Source organism: Bacillus rossius, chromosome 5 (genome assembly GCF_032445375.1).
Source record: "Bacillus rossius redtenbacheri isolate Brsri chromosome 5, Brsri_v3, whole genome shotgun sequence".
NCBI lineage: Eukaryota > Metazoa > Arthropoda > Insecta > Phasmatodea > Bacillidae > Bacillus > Bacillus rossius.
In genome coordinates, this window is record NC_086333.1 from 5,248,640 (window position 1) to 5,268,303 (window position 19,664).

The 19,664-nt window shown below is 43.0% G+C and overlaps 1 protein-coding gene across 1 annotated transcript in view; it reads left to right on the forward strand.

Moving 5' to 3' along the window:
* The window catches only part of LOC134532208 (uncharacterized), an 806,722-nt gene that overhangs the window by 599,255 nt on the left and 187,803 nt on the right, over positions 1-19,664 (forward strand). The gene's annotated exons all lie outside the window — the stretch shown is intronic.

The window sequence follows — 19,664 nt, forward strand, 5'->3', positions numbered from 1 at the left end:
TTGTCCGTGCGAGCCTCGACTTGTCCGTGCGAGCCTCGACTTGTCCGTGCGAGCCTCGACTTGTCCGTGCGAGCCTCGAAATGTCCGTGCGAGCCTCGAAATGTCCGTGCGAGCCTCGACTTGTCCGTGCGAGCCTCGACTTGTCCGTGCGAGCCTCGACTTGTCCGTGCGAGCCTCGACTTGTCCGTGCGAGCCTCGACTTGTCCGTGCGAGCCTCGACTTGTCCGTGAGAGCCTCGACTTGTCCGTGCGAGCCTCGACTTGTCCGTGCGAGCCTCGACTTGTCCGTGCGAGCCTCGACTTGTCCGTGCGAGCCTCGACTTGTCCGTGCGAGCCTCGACTTGTCCGTGCGAGCCTCGACTTGTCCGTGCGAGCCTCGACTTGTCCGTGCGAGCCTCGACTTGTCCGTGCGAGCCTCGACTTGTCCGTGCGAGCCTCGACTTGTCCGTGCGAGCCTCGACTTGTCCGTGCGAGCCTCGACTTGTCCGTGCGAGCCTCGACTTGTCCGTGCGAGCCTCGACTTGTCCGTGCGAGCCTCGACTTGTCCGTGCAAGCCTCGACTTGTCCGTGAAAGCCTCGACTTGTCCGTGCAAGCCTCGACTTGTCCGTGAAAGCCTCGACTTGTCCGTGCAAGCCTCGACTTGTCCGAGACTAGGTCCTCCCGCACTTCTTGGATCTATTTCTCAGTTTGTCTCGAGCTGTTTTGCGTGCTACAAGTCCCCGCTATGAAGCAAGTATGTGTTCCAAATTGAGAAGTGCCGATTAAAACGTTTATTTAGTGGGTTCAGTGTCTCACCAAATTCGTGGTACCAAGCTACCCTCAAACAAACAAGTACTTTCAGTTTTATTTTATAATTTATGGGAAGTGAAGTTGTCTCTTGCCGAAAGTGCTAATTTAGTGATAAGGGAGTGTTTAATTTATTGGGAGAAGGCAAGGATCCCTACGAGATCACTGCAACACTGCCAGGAAAAACTCATTCAATTACATTCTCATTGGCCTAACCTACAAAGGAGTTCTCATCGGTCATCGGAAACGCAGCGTGAGCGTGAGAATGAATTAATATTAGATTGAAATAATTTATTCGATATCGCGCATGCAAATGCTTTGGAGTTAATTAAAATAGAAGATAAAATATTTTTGCAGCTCCAAAGATAACCTGTAAGGAAAGGGTGTCTTGCCGGGATTGACAATAATACGACAAAACGGGAGGAACGGTCAATCAAAAGAGCCATTAGATTTGATTAAAGGAGGGCCAAAGAACAGGCACACCGCGAGGGTAATATTAAATTTCAATTTGACGCAGAAAGTAGTTCTGAAGAGTCTGATTCATCCGACATACCTTCATCTAGTTTGTCCCTACCTTGTCCCACCCAAATAACAGGACCCGCCGAAAAAAATTCCGATGAACCGGATAAAGTAATGTGCGGTCGGAAATGCATTTTCACACCGAAGTTAATGGCAGCCTTGGATCGTTGCCAAATAAGTCAACAGAATACAGTATTCATTTTAGAAGCAGCAGTTGAAGCACAAGGCCTTAACATAACAGATATAGCTCACAATAGGACCTCTATACAAATATATAGAGAAAGGTTTCAGAAAAATAACTATTTAAAAATTAAACAACTATTCCAAGAGGATGTGCCTAAGTTTGTAACTGTGCATTGGGACGGTAAGCTACTTCCAGCATTGAATGTGCGAGATCCAAAGCAAGAAAGGCTGTCAGTTATAGTTTCCTATGTTGGTAAATAAAAAAATTTTTTGGGGGTACCAAAATTAGAAAATAGTTCAGGAAGAGAGCAGGCTTCAGCTGCTTGGACTGTTCTGGGAGACTGGGGATTCCAAGAAAAAGTTAAATTTTTTGTGCTCCGACACTACTGCGTCTAAAGGTGGGTCTACACTGTATAACAAAACAAGTTATAAAATGTTATATTACAAAGTTATACAACATGTTATAAAATGAAAAGAACGAAAATTATAATACAAGTTATACAACAAAGTTATATAACTTGTTATGAAAACATGAAGAAAAATGTTATATAACACCATGTTTTATAACAAAATAAGTGTTATAAAACAAGTTATATGTTTCCCATGCAGTGTCGGTAAAGATCAAAGGAAGTTAAATAACTTGTTGTATAACATGTTGGCCGTTTGTCCACACTGGTATACATGTTTAAAAACATCGCCTCTGGCTACTTACGAGTCTCATTTGAACAAGGCAACCATATTTATTGTGCACGCAATTATAAAGGTTGAACTTGGAAACTTTATAGAACAAGATGGAGGAACAAAATTAATGTTATATTTTATATTGTCACCTCAGTGTACGTGTCTTTATTTCTCTATGAACCATAAGTTAATAATTTTGCAGGTATATCTTTTAGTATTAAACTTCTTTGCTCAAGTAATTAGATATTTTGTTAAGCCAATAAGAAATGTATTTTCAAGTTTCATGCGTAATAACTAGATTTTGTAAAACACTCTGGTATTGGACGAAGACAGTCTAACAAAAACTATTTCTCGCAATTAAAAGTTTTGTTTGGAAATTTTGACGGAGAAAAGAAAACGGGAATTAATATTCGAACCATCTTAGAAGCACGACTTATAGAAAATCTACGGAATAATCATCAGTTCGAGTCCATCCAGAACCACCGAGAGGCGTTCCCAGGACGAAGTCGCAAAACTACTGCGCTGGTGTTCCCAGGATGAAGATGCAGATCATTCGATGCTGAGTTCCAGTATTACGAAGTCAGAAACCGTACTAGATAGTTCTATTACCCTGAACTATTACTACAGGTCGGTCGTATCTTTCTTAAGGAATTTCATATAACTTACGAACTTTTCAGAGAAAAAAACCCGGAATATTTAAAATCATTATAGTCATTTTACACACCAGTTTTCTTCTAATACCAGAATGTTGACGTCTCTTAAATAACTTAAACTCGTATAAGAATCTCCGCTTGCTAAAAACCTTAATGTTTCTGCTATTCTCTCTCTCTCCCGAAATGATGTGTCTTTCCTTCCTATTGTATGACCAATTTGGTTGATGGGGTATTCAAAATCTGCACTGGTAATTCTTGCGAAATTTTTGAAACTACCATCACATCTAATTTCCCCCCTCATATCTGCACTATCCCTTTTAAGATCTGCTAGCAGGTTAGTACCACTATATCGATTCCTAGCTTGTAATGATGGTCGCACCCAGAACTTCCGTTTCTTATTTCGATGTTTAGCCAAAATCACACAAGCAGCTGCTGCAATCAGTACTTCACATGATGCCATTGTTGTTATTGTTGGCCGTTTGTCCACACTGGTATACATATTTAAAAACATGTAACATGTTATGAAACAAGTTGTATTACTTGTTATATAACTTATTATTTAACTTGTTATGTAACATGTTATGAAACAAGTTGTGTAACTTTTTGTATAACATGTTACAAATATAACATGTTTTTGTTATATAGTGTAGACCCACCTTAATACAGAACATTTCATTGGCGCTGTAACGTATTTAGAGCAATATGCCGAAAGAGAGCTGATACACTTCCCCTGTAGACATCACGTGTACGAGCTAGTTTAGCAAGTGTCTTCGAACAGGAGTTTTCAAAGGCTTCGTTCTGTCCAGATATAGTTTATTTAAAAAAAAATTAGAGAACAATGGAATTCATTGGGTCACGAAAATTATATCACGGGGCAAACTTATCTAAAATAAATATTGGATGAACAAGAAAATGCGAACGTCACAAATTATTTGTTTGATGCGCTGCAAAACCAAAATTTAAAAATGATTACCGTGAACTGACTGAATTGTGCATAGTTTTTATTGGAAAGGATCCGGAACAGAACTACACAATTAAACCTCCAGGAGCTCTCCATCATGTCTGATGGATGGCGAAAGCTTTGTATTCCTTTCAAATGTTTTTTTTTTTTTTCAGTCGTCAGTTAGCCTTGAATGTGTCTGAAGTTAACTGTTTAAGAAATATATGTGTGTTCTTAGTGAAACTTTATGTAAAAGCCTGGCTGGAGTGTTCGTTAGCTGTACAGGCGCCATTGAATGACTTACTATTTATAAAACAATTGAAAAAAATATGAAACGATAAATAAAGGTATTTCGCCTGCTGCACTGAAGACATTTGGCAGTCACTAATGTTACTTATCAGAAGATTTGGCTATTTTAGAACTTTTTGATGAAAATGTTTCTGTATCATCAAAAATATAAATGGTTGAAAACTTAAAACGGGAAAATCTCAACACCGAAAGAAAGTATTCCGTTTCTCCAAGCAATACTTTTCACCTTACAGGTAAGATCATTTCTGTTTGTATTTTTTCTTATGAAATTTATGAAAATATTGTAAACATAACGGAAACCTGTCATTATTAACCATGCTTGGCTCAAAAACCATTTTATATGGGATATAGAAAAATGATTATTATAGAGTATAATAAAAAATTATTAGGGATTTTTTTTTTGTTTCAGATAAAAATATTGAAGACTTCATTTCTCAAAAAAAAAATTTATTTCCTGAAAAAATTTGAAATCAACACTAACTTTTTGAATCATAGCCCAGACTTTTGGGACGCAGACGATGACTATTTAGAGAGTCAAAAAACAATAAGTAATTAGTAATTTAAGAGTAGTAAATGACACGGCAGAGAGGGGCGTGAAATTAATACAAGATTTTAATGGACTGTTCACTAATGAAGACTAGAGACAATTCCTTTTTTACAGTGTTGAAGACCACAGGAAGCAATTCCCTGATTGCAAAAAAAAATTCATTAAAACGAAAATTTGTTTATGTTGAAATTATTATTTTTAAGCACCTAAATGTTCATTTAAAATTTTTTTTTTTGAAAATAAAATGACATCTCTTAGCATTTTAAATTTATTTGCATGTTTTAGGTAATTTTTTACCCTTTATTTCCCATATTCAAGGCCGATGTTGCAAGGGCTAAATTTAAATTTACTAAAGGAATTTTGTATATTGTCAGTTAAGGGAAGAGGGGAAAAAATAAGGGGTGGGGAACCTAGAACTACAAGGTTATTTATTTTCCCCCAACGGCTGTGTCGAAGATTGTAGGAAGAAATTCCTGGAATGCAAGAAAAAAAATCATTAAGACGTAAATTTGTTTAAGTTTTAATAAGGACGTTTTTTATAAACATTCAGAATCAGTTTTTTTACTAATAAAATATTCACTGAAAAATAATAAAAAATATAACATCATTTTAAATTTATTAGCAAGTTATAACTTTTAACCCCACATTTCCATATTCAGTGGCGATGCGGCACGGGTTAATGTTAAAATTTTCAAAAGATATTTAGTATATTGTCATTTTAAAGGGAAAGGAAAATAAATGAATTGTGGGCAACCCGGAATTACGAAGATTTTTTTCACCCTTATAAATAAGGACCACCCTAATATACATATATGAGTGTAGGCAGGGCCGCGTCTAGGGGAGGGGGGAGGGCAAAAGGGGCATTTGCCCCGGGCCTCACATTCTAGGGGGCCTCGAATTTTATTAAAAAAATATATTATTTAATGTGAATTCCCATTTTATATCTGCCTAATAATAACTTGTCTTTATATTTAGATACCTATTTATTTAGTTTTGCAAACATGATTCCACTGTAAAAGCACACCGTGCTGTAACTTGTATGGTTTTATTTATAACTACTGAGTAAGTACCGACATCGACGCCGGTCGCCGATAACTACTGTGGTGCGGACAAAGCGAGCGGATTCATTACATACCACTACAGTGATTGTGGCGCTACGGGTGCTGGTCATCAACTGGTGAATTATTTGAAAGATTTTGTTTCCGATATGCAAAAAATTTTTAATGAAATTGAAGTTAAAGCAACGCAACTAAGCAAACATGTGTTACAAACTTTAGTAGATACTAGATCTTCCAAAAATAAAAAGTTTTTGGATGGAAAAGACGAACATTCAACTGTTTTAACATCCCGCGAGAAATTCAAAATTTCCACATTTTTATGCATTGCTGTTAAGCTCCCCATGGAACTGGAGAAAAGAGCTGCTTCCTACAAATATATTGCCTCAACATTTGGGTTTCTTTGTAACTTAACTACAGCAAGTGAAGATGAACTCAAATCTAGTGCTACCGAGTTGGTCATAAAATAAAGAAAGGATCTGCAGCCTGTTATTACTAATGAATTATTACACTTATCATCATTTCTCAGAGAGCAACAAGTTGAAGACAGTGTTACATCATTCAATCCACAAGAGGTTTTGCAGCACTTATATAACAATGATATAATTGATGTATTTACAAATGTAGCAATAGCACTGCGCTTTTATTTGACACTACCAATCACAAACTGTGAAAGTGAAAGATCATTTTCAAAACTGTCAGTTCTGAAGAATCAATTCCGATCTAAAGTGTCACAAGAGAGATTAAACTCGTTAGGGGTGATTCCTACAGAACATGATCGTGTGAACAGCATTTCATTTGATAGACTCATTAACTTGTTTGCTGCTAAAAAGGCAAGGAAGACGTTTATTGCAAAGTGAGTTAATAAATATGTAATTTTGATTTGTCGGGATCTGCAACTCATAAAATTGTGTAAATATTTGAGAACGATTTAAGACTTTCGTAAATGAAGCAGAGAAATATTGGGGGTGGGTGTTGGCTATGAAATATTACTCCATTTCAACTAGAAAATTTGTTGTTATACATTAGTTTGTTTTCCCTGCATAAATATGTTTCATATTTCTGCGTATACAGGCTGCATTTCATTATGGTAATTTTGTCCTTTTTAATGTTAGTTATTACATACATACATGTCAATGCAAATATGAGTTTTTCATATCTGAAAATTATCACTACAATAAAAAAATGGGGGGCTCCGAATATTGTTGCCCAGGACTCGCATTCTCATAAACGGCCCTGAGTGTAGGTGCATGTATGTGTGTAATGTAAGCATTTTAACAGAATGAAACACTTATCCTACTAATATTATAAACGCGAAAGTTTGTAAGTATGGATGTTTGTTACTCTTTCACGTAAAAACTACTGAATGGATTTTAATTAAACTTTACAATAATATAGCTTATACATCAGAATAACACATAGGCTAAATATTAATATGAAATTTCATCCTTAAGGAGTGAAAAAGTGAACATTTCATTTTATAATAGAAAAAATCATAGGTCATAGAAATACAAATAGTGAGTGAGTGTCATTTCTCAATGTCTACCACACGATCATACACATAGTAAGGTCTTGTTAATTAATATTTTTCTCCTTAGTGAGACCAGCCCGCTTAGTGGTGCTCGCAGGGGCTAGCAAAATAAAGGTGCTAATAACAGTTTGGTTCTTAACTTCGTCAATAGATAGAGTTGCCTTGAATTTTAAACACACCTTCGTTCGATGCGTTTGTTATGTCTTTAATTTTCGGTTGTTTGTGCCGTATGCGTTCCTATACCATTTATCCGATTGCGATTAAGTTTTGGTGAGTTGTAATTCGGATGCCCATGAAGGTTTCTGAGACGGTATAACTATTTTGCGATAGTTTGAGCACGAATCGTTTCAAAAAAATGTGTATATTTCATATTATATAGCGGCACTTCGTCTATTTTTGTTGTCTAAGTGCGCACGCATGAGACAATTTATCTAAATTTAAAAGAGAGACAGAGATAGAGTGATATATATATATATACAGAGTGAGAATGAGAGAGACAGAGAGATAAGTTGAGATAGAGCGAGGTATAGAGAATGAAATGGGTTAGATAAAGAGATATATAGATTTATAGCGCTATACCTATAGAGATTTATATATAGTAGAGATAGAGATAGTGGGAAGTATGTATATATGTAGATATAAATAGATAAATAGAGATAGCGAGATACATATATATAGATGTAAATAGAGATAAATATATATTTATAGATATGGATGGATGATTTGTATAATGTGTAACTACTTTAAACATATTACAAAACAAAATTGAATGAGGCATTGCAATGCATGCTGAGCATTAGCTAGATAATGGAATAATTTCAATATTAGTAATATCTTATTTTTCATCTTTATTCTATAGTGCTTTATAAAGTCTAGATTACATACAGACCACCAATTTTTCGATATATACAGGTAAATAACTATACACTGGCAGAACAACGTCTGTGGGGATCTGAAAGTGATATCAATTATTTTGCACACTTGACATTCAAATTAAGAATACAATTACTAACTACATCTGATTTCGAAAAAGGTCCCCTTCACCCTGTTTTCAGACCGGGCAACGCCGGGTACTGCAGCTAGTGCCAAATATGATTGATGTGTCAGAATATATAGGTTATAGATATATTAATATAATAAAGTTATGTAAAATAGTTACAAGTACGCGTATGCATAGAAATAAAAAAAGGTTATAATGTTTATATGTTGGCTTAAGATCTACATTTTGAAACCTGACTGTGAGTCATATTTTAATAAATGTATGATAAAGATTTTAAAGTAAGACATTCACGTTTTATAGAATATTCAGTATTCTTATCTTTAATCCTCCATTGTAAATAAGTTTAAATATGTAAACTTATTTTTTAATATCCAAAAACATTTTGTTTTTCTCAAACTTAATTGTTAACATCTGTTGCTGCTAGAACATTCAAAGCATTTAATTCCTTTGTCCGATCTTATAAAACAATGTTAAGATTTTAATTCGTATTGTAAAATATAAACATTCTAATTACTTAATTTTTCCGAATATGAGATTTTAGAGCAATTGTTTTTCTCCTTACTCTGTGTAAACTTTTGTTTTAAATTTGTTTTGGTGGTTGAGTGGTTTGGTAATTACTAGAAACAAATTGCATGTTGCGTGCCCAAATTAAAATTCAGAAAGTTAACTAATTATTTATTTTCATTTACTGTTTTGCAGTGTTTACCAGAATATAGTGCTAACTCTATAACAAATTAATGAATCACACTGAAAAATCAATTTCATAAAAACGTTTCTTTTAATTCAAACAAAGATATTTTATGTAAGATGATTTATACCACATAAAATTATACATCGCTAACAATGACCAAAACATCATGGGTTCTTATATCAAGTTTATTTACAGTAACGAAAAAATGAAACTTCTGCCAAAACCTAATGACACCAAACACTGTGTGTGTTGTGTTTGTTTTACACAATGTTTCGGTTGTATATACATTAACTGTATTATTAATACTCATCGATATTTTTTAAACAATATTTTGAACTTAATTAAGTTAGTTTTTTATATTAAATATGATAATTTATACGTTTATTTATAGTAGTAAAATCTTACAATGCTGTTTTATTAATATTAACTGATTAAATTTTTAATCCAACTTCAAATATTTAACAATTATAAGTGCAAAGTTTGGCAAGACTTTTTTAATATAGAAAATGATTCTGGCAATGATAAGAAAGAAAATATTTTATTTCATCAAGAAGATGCTAAATAATATGTTACCTTGTTAAAGCCTCTTAGAAAATTTGTATATTTATATTTAAAAAACTGTGGGATAAAAAATGTAAAATTGGGTTATTCTTAAAATGGTGAAAAATTTCCCATTTTAATAATATTTACCCATACTTATTTTACTATATTTTAAATTCTGTCACGATTCTGGAAGTTTTGTTTTATTTTATGAGTTTTCCATATTACCAAGCTTTTATTAACTTCACCTGTTCGTATGTATGAATATACTATGTAATAAAAACATTCCATTAATTTTTACCCACTTTTCAAATTTCGAATGTTTTGAAATTTTGCATACATATAAGGAACCTCTGACAATATTAATTAATAACTTAATACCAATTTGATAAGAGAATTGTGGGGAGGGGTCAGTGAGTCTAATAAACTCTAATTTCGATCTTAAGTAATAACCAGACTTTCTGTGTACATATGAGGTCAGGGTATAGTGGAAATTTTCCCCGGGGTAAATTGTTACCCGTTGGGGGGAGGGGGGGGGGGTGTGGATGTTAAAGATACAAAATTAATAAAATTTTAGAACTCAATGCTTTTTGTATTTGGAGTGTTTCCGATCCAAAAGATCGTGTTATGGTGGAAAAAGTGCCCGGGTAAGACCCCTTGGGGAGGGGAAGGGGGCAGGCGTAATGCCCCTAAATTCCGAAAATTTCAAATATATATTATTTTTTATTTAGCGTGTTTCCGAGGTCCGGTTACAGTAGAACATGTCCGGGGTTGTATTTTCTAAACCTCGGACGGGGGAGAGGGCGTAAATCCCTGTGACAATCCTTTGAAGAGTCACATTAGTTGGTGTGATAGTTTTCCATGCCCACGCGGATTAAGGATCTCGCACGCAGTGTGGCGGGGTGATGTAGCCCTACTTGCCGCACGACTCGGTCCCTAGTGTTCCGGTGGGAGGCCTCTGCGAGGATGTCACTCGCAGCGCGCCTACTGTGACTGTCTGTGGAGTAGGGATTTTGGTTGTTGGAGGTTGGAATTGTTGAGCAATTTTTTTCAGGTTTGCACCTGGCGCGATGTTCTTTTATCGTGTTGAACAAGAGACATGACTGAGACGCGAGGATACGAGGTTGTTGTGAACTGGACGAGATAGGCGATGTATAGCCTGAAATTTATTTAGTGAAATTTTAATGCAATTTTACTCATCTTGGCAACGACAAAGATTTTACCGTTTTTTGAATATTTGGAATGTAATGGATGTGCAATTTACGAGACAAACTTCGTGTTTCACGAGTAATATGAATGAAACTATATTACTTACTTTTCTTCGACGAAGGTAGTAATTCAGAGGTGGGATTACTGTAAGTTTTCGTGCGAGAGGCGGCCTATAGTATCTACTGTTTTCCTGGGTTTCGTGTTGCTTTGAAATATGAGCGGCCATGTTGGAGGAGTATGGTTTGATTTCCTGTTGCTGTGCTGGAGGGCTGAATAGAGCCTTAAAACCTGTGTTCCTGGGCGAGCAAGAAAGTGATTGCATTAAGTTGTAACCTTTCGTGTTAAACACGAGGGACACAAGAGGTGAAATGTAAGACAGACGTGTGCAATGTGTTACACTTTTATTCATTACCGACACGTACTCTTAATGACACATATACAAATATTCAACATAGGATAATATATCGAGGTACATCCGTTTTCGGAGGCTTCGCTCTTAACAGAATTGGACAGTAACTGCGAACAGACAATACAAATTATTGGCAGATACCATTGGTTTATTGACACCGCCTTAAACAAAAAGCAATGGCCTTGCGGCTCGCCAACTACCGCGACGACCAAGTGTTGATTTACATTGTCAAAGCCGAAATAAATCATACTGCACTGCTCCAAGCAGAACTTTTGAATATATTAAGAAAATACGTATACTGCAAAGATATTAGCTGTAATGCTATTTCACAAAAGAATATTACATACGTTGTATGACTTGCGATTCGGTTAAGACTCACAGATATGAACATTACATTAATCCATTTACATTTAACAACTTAATTATTACATATTATTCAACACCTAAACTAGTGATATATACGTTAACCACCAGTTAATGCCCTCAATTGGCGAAGGTTTCGTTTATGTTTCAAGTTAAAGTTACGTCTTAACACGTAATTCAAAACACGTAGTTCAGATGCTGTAGTGGCGTGACTATTGCTATTAAGTCTTTGGCATTAAGAAAGAGTATATAAATCTTGGCTTGAGAACAGAAAAGACTTAACCAAGTATTGAACTTATGGACAATATTGAACTTCACATGTTTCTTCAAAATGCTGTCGGAATTTACTGACGAAGCACTATAAAAAATAGTATGTCTCTTGTCGGTGGGTTTTTAATGCTCAAACACCGTCAGCTACAAACCTGCCTCTGTGACCGCTAGCCCCTCTTCTTTATGTTTTACTACGACTGGTAAAGCTTCCTTAACTGTGTCTTTGTTCCCTGGCAAACAGTTTTATGATGAAGCGTCTTACCAAGCTGGTCGGAGTTTCTTCGGGCAGCGTGACGGCAGGCAGGCGAGATTCTGATGGTGTAGCTTCGGGCGGCTTAATAGTTTTTTTTTAATAGCTTTGACAAGTCAAATGTCACCTATTAAGCAAGATACTCAATTGTGTAAATTACACAATCCCACCACCAACAGTTGGGTTCTAACGCTCCAACTCTCTGAGATCTTTCGTAAACACTGCTACAAGCGGGGGGAAATAAAGCAAAGAATGAAAATAAGGTATAACCAGCAAAGGTATAAGATGCTGGGAAAAATTGGAAAACGCAGCCCGCAGCCATGGTGGAGGGGCAGCAAAAGCAAACAAAATAACATTTCGCTAACAAAGAAAGAAAGTGGCACGGGGCAAAAGAAGAACCGGTGCTGATGAACAGGTAGGGCGGTCAGCAAGAAGCCACGAGGGGAAATAATCTTCACGTTAGAAGGAAGCAGGCAAAGTCATGCCAATGCGGGGAGGACAGGCCTTGGTTGTTCACTAAGGTCAAGGGGGATCTTGCAGCAGAAAATCACGAATGCGGCGATGAGCACTGGGTGCCACGATGTCATAATCGCCGATACCCGCAATCACCGGGTTGGTATGCCGGCGGAGCTTCCGGAAGAAAGAGGCAACAAGCAGTCGAATCCGCTACTGCGGGGAGGGCACATTCCCCAGTCGGTAGAGAAGGCGGACTGCAGAATGTAGAGGCCAGCCGAGGACGGTGCGGAGTCCATGGTTGTAGCCGGAGTAAACAGGCTGCTCACAGTACTCCGGCACGTACGCCCAGACGACGGCACCGTACATCAAGATGGGCAGGATGAGCGACTCCCACAGCCGGAGACGGGTATCTTGGTCCAGAGGGAAAGCGGGCACAAGAAGAGGGCGCACCGAAGGGAGAGCAGAACGGGCCTTGGCAGCCATAGTGGCAAGATGATGGGTCCACAACAGCGTGGAGTCCAAGTGGACTCCCAGGTACTTGATGCGCGGCTGCCATGCCAGGGGGTGACCAAGCAGAGTCGGCGGTGCAGGGGGATGCCGGCGACGTTTGGTAAGGAACATGACAGAGGTCTTGGTCACATTGGGCAAGACGTCCCACCGCTGAAAGAATGTGCTCAGAGAACGGAGGCAGCATTGCGTACAGGTCTGAAGCTCCAGAGCATTCTCCCCGACCAGGTGGACAGCAGTGTCGTCAGCATACTGGTACACCGTGGCGCCCGGCAGACGTGGGAGATCGGCCACGTAGAGGGTAAACAGCAACGGGCTAAGGAGCGAGCCCTGTGGCACGCCAGCGGCAACAGACAGCGGCCGGGAGAGGGCGTCTGCCACTCGAACCTGAAATTGGCGCCCACGAAGGAAACTACAGAGCAGCGACAAGAGGCGTTCGGGAAATTTGCGCGACCGAAGCTTACAGAGAAGACCATCATGATGTACAGAATCGAATGCCCGGGACAAATCGAGTGAAATGAGCGAGGAGTGCTGGTGCAAGCAAAACCCCTCCGTCAGTTTGTCGATAAGGGTCGCGACGGCATAGATGGCAAAGTGTCGACGGCGAAAACAGAACTGGTGATCGGGCAGGAGTTCCAAGACATCAGCAGCAAGGACGAGGCGACCCAAAATGATATGTTCCGACACTTTGGCCAAGATGTTGATGAAGGAGATGGGTCGGTATGACGTCAACAGATGCGGCGTGCCGCCAGGCTTGGGCACTGGCACAACGATGGCCAACTTCCAGGCCGACGGGAAGTGCGACTGGAGGAGCATGCCATTAATGATGTTCGCCAGGAAAATCACAGCCTTGCGCGAAAAAGAGCGAATGAGGTGTGTCGGAATCCGGTCCACACCAGGTGACTTGTGGATGGATAGCTTATCAATCGCACGGGCCACTTCCCTGGGTGAAGTCAGATAGCTGTACGGTAGGTCCGAGTCAGCCGCTGGCGAAAAATGTATGGTACCCAGCTCGGCACCCACGGCGCCAACAGGAGAGATGACAGAGTGGAACGTAGCTTCGAACCGTGCAGCGAGAGCTTCAGCCTTGTCGCGGGGATCCTTCAGGACCGCCGCGGCACCGTGCAGGGGGGGAATGCCCCGAGGGCAGGCGCGCATGCTGCGGACGTGGCGCCACACCGAGCCCGACGAGATGGACAGCGAGCGGAGGCGTGCGACTTGGACAGCCGCCTGCCATTGAGAGACCGCCCAGTTGGAAGCGTGGCGGGCCCTACGGTAATCATCCAGTCCGGCCTCTGTGCGCAACAACTGCCAGCAGGAGCGAGCACGGTCCCGGCGGCGAATCAGGTCTTTGATGGCGCGCGGGAAAGGCCACCCAGCATTCCGCGGCCGGCATTTAGGAATGGCCATGTCTGCAGCACGGAAGACAGCAGCTGAGAGCACATAGACAGCGGCGTCGATAGTGGCCGGCGATCGAGGCGAAGCGGCAAGATTGAGCTGCTCGTCCAAAGAACACCTGTACGAAGGCCAGTCGGCACGAAGGAAGTCCCAATAGAGAGTGGCATCCGAGAGATCAAGCACCACCTGGACTCGGCGACCACAGGCAGTTGATCAGAGGCAAGGCCGAAATGAGTGCGAACGGCATGTAGGGCAACGCCAGGCGTGGTTAAGAAGAAGTCCAGCATGGAAGGCCGCTGGTCGCGACGCGCAGGCACATAAGTGGCAGACTGCAGAGCGAGTATGCGGAGACAAGCAGCCGTAGCGACACAGAGGAGGCCTCGCCCCCGACAGTCCGTGGTGGCACAGTGCCAGCGGGTATGCCTGCTGTTGAAATCACCAACGATGATGACAGCTGCATCCAATTGAGCCAGCAGCGAGACGCCCGCAGAAGGAAACGGCCTATGAGGCGGGAGGTAGGCCACCACAAATGCGAAAGGGCGCGCTGTGCCAGTTATGCGAACAGCAACGGCTTCAAAAGGCAAGTCTTGAGGCAGGACACATCGATAATGGCGCACATCCCGGTGAACGAAAAGCGCAACCCCGCTGCACATCGCATCCAAGCGATTAGCACGGTGGATGACATAGCCAGCCAGGGAGAAAGTGATCAGGGGCATGAACCAAGTCTCGGTGACGCCAGCAACCAGAGGGCGATAGGTGTCCAGCAAAAGCGAGAATTCTGCACGGCGACAGGCCAGCGAACGGGCATTCCACAACAGGAGGTTGTCAGGCATGGCGAGTGGCGACATCATCGGACGATGGAGGAGCATCGCCGCACACATCTTACAGCGAGGACAGGTCCATGAGGACCACGTCCTATTTGTCCGCCAGAGAGCGCACCGCTCGAAAAGAAGCCAGCAGATGTCGGAGACGACTGAGCCACGCACAAAGGTCCAGCTGATGGAAGAAGGCAAAGAGCTCCCGTAAGGATTCCATAATCGGCACATCTTCGGTCGAGGCAGATGCCGCAGGACCCCTGAGTCCGGAAGACCGGGGAAGACCAGCAATGGCCGCAGCAAAGGAGCGTGTTGGGTCACGCCAAGCGGGAGCAGAAATCTGCGCAGGAGCCCATACTGCCTCGGCCTGCTGACAGCGGGCCTTCCACTGAGTCAATTCATGACGCTTGGGGCAGCCGGCATAATTGGCCGGGTGGTTACCACCGCAGAGACAACAGGTGGGCTTCTCAGTCAAAGGCCGAGGGCATTTCTTCGCCATGTGGCCTCCTGCACAGCTCACACACTGAACAGGCTCGTTACAGTTGTGGGATGTATGTCCCAAGGACTGGCAACGGTAACAATGGACCAGCCGGCCACCTCCCCGAAACAGCTCTATCTTCACCGCCACTTGGCCGAGGTGGGACAATTTCAGCACTTCCTGATGTTGGTCAGTGCCTTCCAAGATGACCAGGAACAGCGGATATGGTTCGTGATATGACCCCAACTTCTCAAGGCGCAGAACTCGGGAGTGCCGAATGCCTGCCTCGCGGAGACTGTCCGAGATATCATCCGTCAGCGTCTCAATATGTAGCTTCCGAATGACCACCGTGCATTCCTATCATTGGGGCAAGTCCACGTGTTATAAGGAATGCCGCGCTGCCGGAGGAGGTCCGTCATCTTGACATGGTCGGCTTTGTTGGCCATCTGGAAGGTCGAGGAATCGTTGTAGTGCGCAGCAACGAAATTGGCACCAAACTCGGTGCGCAAGGCAGACATTTTCTTGTGGCAGTTGGTGGTAAGCCACCACGACAGACAATAAGAGGCGGCTGGCGCGACAGCGCCAAACGTTCGTCTGCGGGCGGGGCGCGCGGCTGTTGCGATGGAGCGACCCGACGGGAGTCAGAAGAGGATAGACCGGATGCATAGACAGCCGGAGAACGTCCAGAAAGAGTACCAGGGGGAGAAGGGCGCGAGCCTACAGGGGCAGAAGGATAGACAGCATGACCCCTTGTGTGCGGGTCGGGAGCACGGGCAGATGTGGAACGGGCCCCAGCAGGACTGGCCGATGGTCGGCGAGAAGCAGGAGATTCGGAACGTGCTGGCATGACGTCACGACTTCCGGCCCCAGGGGCCCCAGCAGACGAACGAGTAGACGCCCGAGCTGCGCGGGAAGACTTGGCACGTTGGTGCTTGGGTTGAAAGGCAGTCCAGTCGTCGGAATCGTCACACCAAGCTGTCGGGCCTGGGTGCTTGCCAAGCTGCCCTTCGGCCACATCCATGTGGTCAGGATTAGGCATCTGAACCAATGAGTTGGTGTAGCGGTAAGCAGGTGGCACGGGTGGGCCCATAACAGCACCAGCCTGTTGCGTAGGTGGCAAGGGCAATGGAGAGAGTGCCGCAGCAGAGGAGAGGTCAGGCAACGAAGACATCGTAGTCGAAGCTGCCTCAGGTTGGGGCAGCACAACACTAAGCGGCGCAGCAGCCGGAACAGCAAGACCAGCAGGCGAGGCAGAGACAATATCCTCTAATGGCGACAAGGGCAGAAGGAAAGGGGCGGCCGACTGGCATGGGTAACATAGACACGGGTCAGGGAGGCTGTGCGACTCGGCAGAAGGGTGCGGAGCAGACACCGAGAGCGACACAGACATCTGCGACAGGAAAGGAGACTGGTTGGAAACAGTAGAGGACCTGGTGGACGGCTGAGATAGAGACGCAGCAGCAGACATGCGCGTGGAGCAGACAGTGGTCGTGTAAATGCTCGTTTTCAGTGTAGTCGTGGGCGACGAGGCCGGCACTGGCAGGTCCCCCGCTGCAGAAGATGGTGACACGGAGATGTGATGTGGGCCAGGGGCAGCACTCTTCGCCACCTGGGAAAGGGCAGTACCATCCTATTCATCCAGGGACGACGAGGAAGCTGCACGGGAAAATTCGGGTGAGCTGCACGACGTGCGGCTCGATTGAGACCGCGATGGCGGCTGCAGCGACATCGGGCGTGTGGGGACGCGGCCACAGCCAGCCGCATCGAACTGGTCGGGGGTGGAGGGCGCCTGAGTACGCCTGTGTCCTCTCCCGCGGCGCGCAGCAGCGAACTTCGCAGACCCAGCATCGGAGCCTTGACTGGCAGCATCGTCAGCAAGCACCGCAAATTGATTGCTTGTGGGCAGCAAAAAGAACGGTGCAGAGTCCGGGATGGACTCAGCTGGATGAGAAGCATGTGGTTGCCTCCGGAATGTGCGATCAGCCATAGTTGAAGCACAAAATACAGCTGTAAATAGCGAACAGGAATAGGTGGCACAGACAGCAGGCGACAGAAAACGCAATCAGCAACAGACACAATAGAGCAAAAAACAACAAGAGACCACAACAGGACCCAGCGCTGAACATACAGCAAAAACAGGAGCACGAAACAAAAGCAGCGAACAGCAGAACAGAAAAATTATACAAACTCGCAACATAAAAGCACAGGCAGCACAATGCACAGCAAAAGAAAAAAAACCATGCGGCGCTAAGCAACAAGGGACTGCACAAGTGAGGCGAAAGTAAGCAGCACCTAGGCAGTAACATACATAACACACAAACCCGCATGTAGAAGTAGCAGCAGGAGGAGAATGACATCAGCGACGAAAAATCGGAGTCAAAGCGGAAAACCAACAAAAATGAAAAGACGAAGCGCAAGTGACATCGCAAACAGCAAAAGGACTGGCACACCACACAGACAAACAGCGAAAACAGCGAGAAGCAGAGACAATCAGCATAGGAACAGCAAAACAGCAGTCGTAGATCCAGGATGCCAGCAAGGGTGAAGTAGGTGAGCAGCAGCACGATAGGCGGCAGCACGGCGCGCGGCCGAAGCTGCCACCCAGCGGAGACGACGTGAGCGCGACGGGGATGGTGATTGGAGTTTGCGCCCGGCGACACCCTACGACAGCTAGACACACAAGTTCCCTAACTATGCTACGACTTTTACGAAGGCGGCGAGCTGTGTCCGGGCAGCGTGACGGTGCAGCTTCGGGCGGCAGCAACTCCCCGCCTCGGTGGTCGACTCGGAGCTGTCTCTCCTCCCCTCGGCAAATTGGGGACTTGTATACTCTGAAACTTGAGGAATAAAACATAGCAGACTGTTCTGGGCCTACATGGCCGGAAACGCCGCACAGGCGATGTCCGGTTCAAAGCCCGCGACACAAAGTTCGCCGAGCACTTCCGAGCGGCTCCGATGTTTGACGCACAGCGCGCGGCAATCCCTGTTCACCGGGTAGCATCGGGCGTGCGCTTATGCGCCGCGTAGACGTCATCATGTACATAGTGCAGGAGCACACATAACAAAGTGATTTAAGTCCCATGTTCAACGAGCTGTTTAATGCCTTGAAGACAGCCTCGACGCTTTTATTCGTTAAGTTGAGTTACTGAAATTTTACTGTTGGAAAGGCTGTGATTATTTTATTAAATTTTTGGTGCACTGCCGAAACGACACTAATTCCTATTAAGTAAATGCACTCAACCGAAATGTTTAGACTTTGTGCATGCCGGTGACATTATAGAAGAAATGTGGAGAAATGTGCATTTTTGGAGGTAGCACAGGTTGACTTGTTTGGCAAATGAACTTGCACAATTTATGATGTGATGAGGAAATTGACTGTAGGCATTTATTGATTGATAGCACTTTAGAGCAAGTGGCGTTTATAAATCAAGACTGTTTTTTTTTTTAGTACAGGGTGCGGCTAAGCCAATTATATACTATTTTCATCAATTTGTTTTGATATTCCCCTAGAAATGTCCCTTCGTTGTGAGTACTCTAATGATATATGCAGTTATAATGGTTTGATGTAGCTTAATGTTATATATCATTTAGTACTGTAATAAAATATCTTTTTCATGCCAACTGGAAATGAACAGTGCTCCTAGTGAGAAAATTTAAAATATGGGCATTTAAGGATTTATATTTAAGGAATATTAAATGATGCATGGTTTATATATATACATATATATATATTGTATTTACACTAAGAACCTGTAAAGTTATTAGAAAAAGTGGCAACTGTGGTATTGGGTGTAGATGGTTATGCTGGCATAATTCTTATCTTGGACTTGGAGGGTGTGTATTCTAGCAGTGACTTAGTGTTTGAGTTGATGTTGACAAACCTCTGTGGTGTGATGGCAGTGGTGTGGCCTCTGATACCGTTCTCCAGCCCCTTACTCTAAGTTTATGTTGCACCAATTGTGGACGTTGAGTATAGAAAATATTGTAAGTTTGGTTGATTCTATTCGGAGAGCTCTAAATGTTAACTGTTGCTGTGCTCTCTTTGTTAATTATGTTGCATATGGGCTGTAATCG